Here is an 8,788-nt window from a genome sequence, read left to right as displayed (position 1 = left end):
AAAATTAGGAAGAAAACTTGCTTCCTGGGGATTCTCTCTAACGTCGTGTATAAGGCTGACTGGAGGATCTGTGGCTTACCCTGGCGGTTCCTGCCACTTTCCCACAGCAGCTCATGATTGCACTAGGGCCACTTCCAAGGCCTGCCTGTGCTAAGACAGCATGCTCTGGAGCCGGTGACCTCCAAGCTTATAAGAAGTGTTTGGGCACTGAAGAGAAGCAACATCTGCACATTATAACCACAAGATCCATGGTTATCTGGGAGCCTGTATTCCACAAGGGATATGCAATTATCAACCCCACCCCCTCTGCGGCTATCCACACAAAGTTGGCTTACACAGTGGATACAAAGTTCTTTAGAATTCCCTGTCGTTACCCCTTGGGGCTTCCAACACAGGAAACACACTCTCAACACATATATAGACAACTCCCACAAGAGCTTTCAGCTGAAAGGAAAGAGGTCCCAGAAGGTCAGACTTTCATCCAACCCCAAATTCTTTCCTTCACAAGAATCTCTTACCCAATTAGCTGCTTGCCCTTAGAATGTTTACTATCCGTCCCTTAATACCCATAAGTTATTATACTTTTTTTTCTGGATTATGCTAAAAATGCAAAATTAATGTGTCAAAGATTTTAAAAGATTACTCAATGAGATTCGGCACACATCAACATAATTCATCAGGCAAATAACTGCATTATAACTTTGCTTCCACAAAAGAAATGCATGCTTCATCTATTATCCCATTCATAAAGGGTGACATGATCTAACCTATACAGTGAGCTGATGTCTCAGTCCCCTTATTCAACCTCCAGAGCGGTGCTGCTCTGAGCCAGACCAAGAAATATTGTACGTAGATGTGTGTTTGTGTATGTGTGTGTGCATGTACCTTGGCAGAGACACACAGACCACCATCGCATTGATAGTATTTTGGTGGGAAAAGTCAAAAAATTAAAGGATTGTAAATAGAACTGAGCCTGGGTGTGATGATTTGTAAGCTACTTTACACATTCTTTGCTAAGATAATGGGAGCTGAGTGCCTCCAGGGGAAGAAGCCAAGCTCTGGTTTCTGCTCTATAACCTCTTCCCTATTCTCCCAGTACCTGGGCTGTATGCAGATCCAGGACCAAGCAATCTGTGGGCCAGCACCATGGGCTCCCAATCAGGTTGCTCAATACTGTCTCTGTTCAAGAACTTTTGCTGAAGGGTCAAGAGTTTCACAATGACTTGGCTAAAGATTGGAAGTAAAGCTTCCCACCTCCCATCTCCCACATCCCACGGTCTAGCAATAAACAGTGGGCGTGGCCAGTGTGTCATTCTAGATCACCTCATCTTGAGGTGCCTCACACATCAGTCTGAGAACTGAATGGATTTGAAAATTGGGGTTCCCTCCAATAACTCTATTCGTAGAGAAACACCTAACCTCTGGCAGAGTTGCTAACATATTTTGCCAACATTAGCCAAATGGAGAGAAATTGAGGACAAGAAAAATTAAATAATTTGAACACATTTGAAGGGCACCATGATATAATGGCAAGACCAAGGGCACTGGGTCCAGACAGAGCTGGGCTAGTTTGGCTCCTGATTCCGACATTTAGTTGCAGAGGCTATGACTCAAACTCTTTCCAACTGAACTGTGAAATATAGCTAATAACCAGATCAAAGTGTTGGGACAAAGATTGGAGGAGATGATGGCACATATTAAGCAACTAGCGCTGTCCCCAGCATGATGTTCAACAAAAGTGAATTCCTTCTCCCCATGATCCCTGTAGACATTAAGTTACATTCAGCAGTCTACCCTCTAGGCCAGCTCCCAACCCTGTGAATGTTTACTTCTAATGCCAAACCACTGGATTCTTAGCCAGGACCAAACTGCCTTGCTCAGTCTTTACACAAGAAAGTGATTAATTTATAGGCTAAGCCTGGAAAATTGACTTCCATTCTGGGCACTGAAAAATGCTTCCAGGAAAGTTTCCCAGATGGCCACATTTAGCCTGGTCATATTTCTTCTGTCTTTTGTAAAGTAGCTGAAATAAGCCATGTTGTATCCATAACAAGAGTTCACTAGAACCAGTTTTTTTCAGAAGTTTGCAGAGAAAAGGCCAGAGGACTCCTATCTTGAACACTTCATCCATTTTGGGTCCCTGATCCAAAAAGCAAGAAAGAGGATAAAAGAAAGAGACACTTTCTGCTTATAGAGACATTGGTGGAAAACTCTAGATAATATAATTCCATACAAGGCACAATACTCAAAGAAGGTTCTCTACCCCTGTATCAGGGTAGCCTCTACTCTCCCTTCCTGGAAGGATCTCATATTCATTGATCCTCAAATCATGATAAGAACCAGCAGAATCGTTCTGGCTCGAAGTATCTGATTATTGGTAATGTAAATAATACTATAATTGGCAATTCAATAGATATTTATATATGAGTTAATTTCATACATATTTATCTATAATTCTACCTAGTGCAAAATCCTGGATAAGAGCCAAGAATAACTAACTAACTAACAACCATTAAAAATTGTCCATGGTGCCCAGCTGGCATAGCTCAGTGGTTGAGCATCGACCTATGAACCAGGAGGTCACGGTTCGATTCCTGGTCAGGATACATGCCCGGGTTGCAGACTCGACCCCAGTATGGGGCATGCAGGATTCTCTCTCCATCCTTGATGTTTCAGTCTCTCTCTCCCTCTCCTTCCTCTCTGAAATCAATAAAACTATATATTTTTTAAAAAGAAATGAATGACAAAATTAAAAAATTAAAATTGTCTATGGCTTCCTTTACCTCCCAGAAGTCAAACTAGTTTGAAGATGATGTCAAAAGACCCAGAGAGGTCCTGTGGGGATCAAAGCACCTTTGGGTCCCTGCCAATCTGCAGGTCTCTGCAGACCTGCACTCTGGTTCCCCTATAGCACTGGTGAGAGGAGTATGCTCGTGCATGGGGGCTGAAAGACAGACGGGGCAGAAAATAAACTCTTAGCACAAAGGGAGACAAGTCTATAAAAGAGACTCAGCCAGAATAAGAACTTGACCCAACGTCAGACAAAACACAGAATAAGGAAAACCCCGAAACTAAAGCCCTGAGTGGATCAGGTGTCTGACGATGCTCAGTAGCGACTTTGCGGAAGGCCCACATCATCAGAATCTCCACTTGGTCTCATGACAAACTAAGGTCCATGCTTTTGGGCTTCCTGCCAACAGAAAATAGTCAGGAGCACAGCTCAAATGCGGAGTCTCATATTACATCCTAAAGATCAACGGATTTGGGCTGCTCAGATCCTTGGGAGACAGAAAGTTCAGAGACAAGGACATATTCTTCCTAGTTTCCCAAGTTCAGTCCTTCCACTTTTAAACATTTTATGGATTTGAATTTCTTACCAAGCAAGAATGCCATCTATCAGTATTATGTTCGTGGAGGACATAGCAATACACTGAGATCCAATGCAGCATGGTCCAAAATGCAATACTATGCTTCTGCCCACAGGCACATACAATAATGGCTCCAAAGCACTGGATCTAGATCCAGGCATATCTGAATTCATAAACAAGTCTTAACCGTAGGCAAAATTCTTAACCTCTCTGAAGAGAAAAACGGAGAAAATACCTATGTCCCAGGATTGTTATTATAAATGATAAAGCAGAGATAATGCACCTAGCATGGTGCCTAGCAGTACTTTCATTAAACAAATATTGATTAAATTTATCTTAGACCCGTTTTCACTAGTTCTACACTAAATCTACTGAAAGGGTGACACGTGCCTAAAAACATTAAATAAAAAGGACTATCTTTTTATGCAAATACGTTCAGTGCTGTCTGCTTCTCTATCTGACTGAAATAATACCCCGTCTGGACACCCATGGACATGCTCAAATTCTTTTTTTTTTTTTAAATATATTTTATTGATTTTTTACAGAGAGAAGGGAGAGAGATAGAGAGTTAGAAACATCAATGAGAGAGAAACATCGATCAGCTGCCTCCTGCACATCCCCCACTGGGGATGTGCCCGCAACCCAGGCACATGCCCTTGACCGGAATCGAACCTGGGACCCTTCAGTCCGCAGGCCAACGCTCTATCCACTGAGCCAAACCGGTCTCGGCTGCTCAAATTCTTTTAAAAAATAAAAATGAGTACCAATTTTGGACCAGGCAAAATGCTAGGGATTTTCATGTGAATTATCTTGTACCAGCTAGGCTGCAGTACATTTTATTTATTTATTTTATTTTTTTTATTCTTTGTTAATCCTCACCCGAGGATATTTTTCCATTGATTTTTAAAGAGAGTGGAAAGAGGGGGAGAGACAAAGAGAGAGAAACATTGATGTGAGAGAGACACATCAATTAGTTGCCTCCCACCTGCAATCGAGGTATGCGCCCTTGACCGGAATCGAACCTGCGACCCTTCGGTCCACAGGCTGATGCTCTATCCACTGAGCAAACTGGCTAGGGCTGCAGTACATTTTATATTTGTCCATCTGTTTTAGAATATAATGATGGGGATTTGGGAATCAACTTCCAAGAATTTATTTAATATCTTAGAAATAGTAAAACTTGAATAAGAATAAATGGAATCAATTCCTTGAACTCTAAAAAAAAATGTTTTGAACACCTATTAACTGTCATGTGGTTTGGAAGGTGCCAGAATGAAATTCTACTGGCTACCTGCTACTCTAACAAGCCGTTTTACTCTAGTAAAGCAAAAATAGTGCCTAGACTAGAATATCCACTGCTCCTGGCCACAGGAATTAATTTATTGACTCAACAAACATTTATTGAGCATGCAGTAAAAAGAATTACTCTCCCTGAATTCATAGAACATATGTCATAGAGGAGTTAAAAGCAAAGAAATACAAATCTGTCACAAAATAAACAGGGGGGCATAAGAGAAATGAGGAGCTCTGGCAGGTACTGTAGGTTTGATTAAGCTTACTTCATCCCAACCTCCCTTTCTCTTGACTTATAAAAGTTGGAAAATGAAATAAATTCCCAGCCCCCTTTGAAGTGACAACACAACACAATTCCGGCCAACGAGATGTGAACAGAAATGCTATGGAAAATTTCCATCCAACACAAAATAGGAGTCAGGTGAGGTGTAAAAGATGAGCTATGCTGTGAAAAGCCAAGGGAAGAGAATTCTAGGAGGAAGGAATGACAAGTGTAAAATCCTGGAGAGAAGATAATCACTGGTTTGGGAAACTGAAAGGTAAGCAAGGAGGTGAGTGTCAGGAGGTAAGATTTGAAAGACAGGTAGAGTCAGATCATGTGGGACTGTGAAGGTCATGGTAAGGCTTTTAGAGTTTATCCTAAATGGATATGTGAAACCAATGCAGGACCTCAAACAAGAGGGTGGCAGAACCTGATTTCCTTTAGCTGCTAGGTGGGGGAATGGATTATGAGGCTGCAAGAATAGTTGTGAAGAGCCCAGTTAGAACCACTGTAGTCCTGGTGAGACGACAGTGGTTTGGATTTAGGGAAACAAAGAAAAACAGATGCATTTGAAATACATTTTGGAAGTATCTTGAATTGGAAGGAGAAGAGAAAAGCAAGCATGACTTCTAGGTTTCTGGCCCAAACAACTGGGAGGCTGGTAATGATTATTTACAAAGTGGAAGAAACTGGGGAAGGAGCAGGAATGTGCAAAACAAAGCATTCAATCAACTCAACATCCAAAATTCCTGTCCCAGTGATCTGACTCTACCGAAAGAATGCTTTTCCATTTTGCCATCATTTCACTTTTCTCCAAAGGCTGTCTTCTGAGAACCACAACTGTAACTGTAATATTTGGTTTCATCTGGTAGGAAAACAGTGGTGGAACTCACGTGGTGGGGATTAGGACTTCAACCTATCTTTTTTTTGTTACTAAAAGCAAAATGATAGACTCAGCATATGACTTGACAGTTTTCATCATGGAATTTTGAAAATCAATGAACTGTGCAAATGTACAAAATTTTTTGTTTGAGACCCACGTCTTGCATCCAGTAATGTTCCTACCAAACATACATATCACAATTTATAATTAAATATTTGTGTGACTAATTAGTATTAGTAGCTGATTATATTTACTTTTGTTTGGCCGTGGGTAAATCCAGGAGTACAGCTTTGGAAGGAGATGCCCAGCCTTGGTTTGGACAACTTTGAATTTATCTCAGGTATAGGTCAGTCTGGTGGTGTTGATGGCAAGGGGTGGGGGGTAGGTAGGGGGAGGGTGGTTCCCTGACTTCACACCTGATCCAGCACAAAGAACGCCAGTATTGGAGCCCAGGGCAGATCAACTTAGGAGCATCCTGGCATAATCCCAGGATTATATCAATATGTTTCTAAAACTTCCCATGTCTTTGCTTTGTAAAAGGTGAGTTTTTCTACAATTGTGAATAAAAGTGTTCAGTTTCAGCTCAGTATTAAACAAGCTTGGTTTCTATTCATTTCTATTCGTTCTTTTTTTTTCTGGGTATAAAGCAGACATTTATTTATTTCATTAATATACATTTTTCTATTGTTGATAGTATTACAGTTGTCTCCCATCACCCCCCACCTTTAGATCTCAGCTCAGACATCCTCTCCTTGGGGAGGTGCTCCCTGTCATCCCTCCCACTGTCCTGCAAAAATTGAAAACACTGACTCAGCCATTGTGCCCTAGTAGTTGAGTGTCAACCTATTAACCAGGAGGTCATGGTTCAATTCAAGGTCAGGGCACATGCCCAGGTTTCAGGTTTGATCCCCAGTAGGAGGCATGCAGGAGACAGCTGATCAATGATTGTCTCTCATCATTGATGTTTCTATCTCTCTCTCCTCCCTTCCTCTCTAAAATAAAACATTTTTATATAAAATTAGAAGCACTGGTGCTTTTCTTCCTAGCTCTTACCTCAGTTTATATTTCTATGTTTAAGAGTGAAGTTACTTGGCCCTAGCCAGTTTTGCTCAGTGGATAGAGCGTGGGCCTGCGACCTGAAGAGTCCCAGGTTTGATTCCGGTCAAGGGCACATGCCCGGATTGCAGGCTTGTTCTCCCGGGAGAAGGGCGGGGTAGAGGAGAGTGTGCAGGAGGCAACTGATCAGTGATGCTCTCTCATCATTGATGTGTCTATCTCTCTCCTCCTTTCCTCTCTGAAATATATATATATTTTAAGAGTGAAGTTATTTGATTAATGTCTCTTTCCTTCTCTAGATTGTAAATGCCACAAAGGCCTAACATAAAGTCTGGCACATACATGGTAGGTGGTCAATAAATACTGATTAAGCAGAGCTGTGCAGAGTTGCCAGTCTTCTCCCGGGCTGTCAGAGTCAGACTTGAAGGATGACTAAGGAAGGGCACAGAGCAGGAAGGGGATCTGAGCTGAGGCCCTGAGAAGTGGCCATTTGTCCCCTCCCAGGCATGCCAGATGGGGAGCAAAGGAACACTGACGCTACCACTTTCTGTTGACTAAGCAACAACAACTCCGCTAGAGTGCAAAGTTGTGATCACCCCACAATTTGCTATTTCAGTGCCTACACTGTCTTGGCTAATTAGTTAGAAACTTCAGGTGGTTTGCCCAATTGGGCTCTCCTGGTTCAAGAAGAAAATTCCATGACATATACAGGTTTGTTGCCATGGGGAAGAAAGACCAAGAGCAGGATTTTGACATTTTCTTCAATATGAGAAACAAAAATTTTGAAAGGACAGGGCAGGGGGTGGGAGGCAGAACACAATGACCACTAATTTATTCTCTGACTCAGGTAGTTCTGTTTCTATGTAAATATGCAAAGAAACAAAGAGAGAAAAGAGGCCCCATAGATCCACATCCATCAATTCATCACAGCAGGAAACAAGAAAAGAAGCCAGGAGTTATGAAATCCCTCTGAGAGTTGGCATGGGGTTGCCCGAAAACTTGAATACTGTTTCTCACAGAATTTAATTATTCCCACCAGAAAAAAATAAACTTTCCAGAAAAGAGCAAGGGTGTCTTTTGTTCCGTATTTGTAAATGCAGCTCAAATTCTTTCAGCTGAAGGTTGAATGGTTTGCTCTACAAGTGTTGGATTAAACTAACAAAAGTGAATATTTTGCATCTTTCATTTGGATGACCCTGCAAGTTCTAGTCCTGACCTAAGTAAGGGGCTGAAGCCAAGAATAAAAATTATTTATTTGATCTTCTTCAAACTGGCTCAGGTGACCATGTGACTGTCCTAACAATTCTCTCCGCAAGAGACATGAGAGGTCATACATCCCTGGGCAGTTTACAAGGGGTTTGAGGTTTCCTTGGCATATACCTTCTATTGTGTTCTGCCTTGTGGGCTTGCAGTTTTTGAAAGAATGCAATAAGAAGCATGATTGGGCTTTGGGGTAGAGACCAGGGTAGAATCTAGCTCTGACATTTTCAAGCTGGGTGACCTTGAGAAAGCGATGAACTGGGTTTTGGTTTCCTCATTTGCAAAGTAGAGAAAACACAACCCTCTCACCTTCAAGAGCTGTAAGAACAATAAGAGGTGACGCGTGTGAAGTACGTGGGACACAACGCAGGTGTTCAGTGAGTGAACTCCTTAGCCTTTCTATGAAAACACCCATTCATTGGCTCACTCAACAAATTTGCTTCCAGCATTTACCGAATGCCAGGAATTGGGCTAAATTCTTGGAATATAGTAGTCAAGGCAAACAAGGTCCCTACATTTATGGAGCTCCTGGAGACAGATAGATATTAAACATCTCAGTACTATATTCAGACTCTGATAAATAGTATGGGTGTTTTTTTTTTAATAAGACAGGACAATATGATAAAGAGTAACTAGAAGAAGACAGGGAAAATATCAAAGAGTATT

This window comes from Myotis lucifugus, unplaced genomic scaffold, assembly GCF_000147115.1.
Source record: "Myotis lucifugus unplaced genomic scaffold, Myoluc2.0 scaffold_17, whole genome shotgun sequence".
NCBI lineage: Eukaryota > Metazoa > Chordata > Mammalia > Chiroptera > Vespertilionidae > Myotis > Myotis lucifugus.
The sequence above is the reverse complement of the archived record's forward strand: the minus strand, read 5'-3'. Positions refer to the sequence as shown.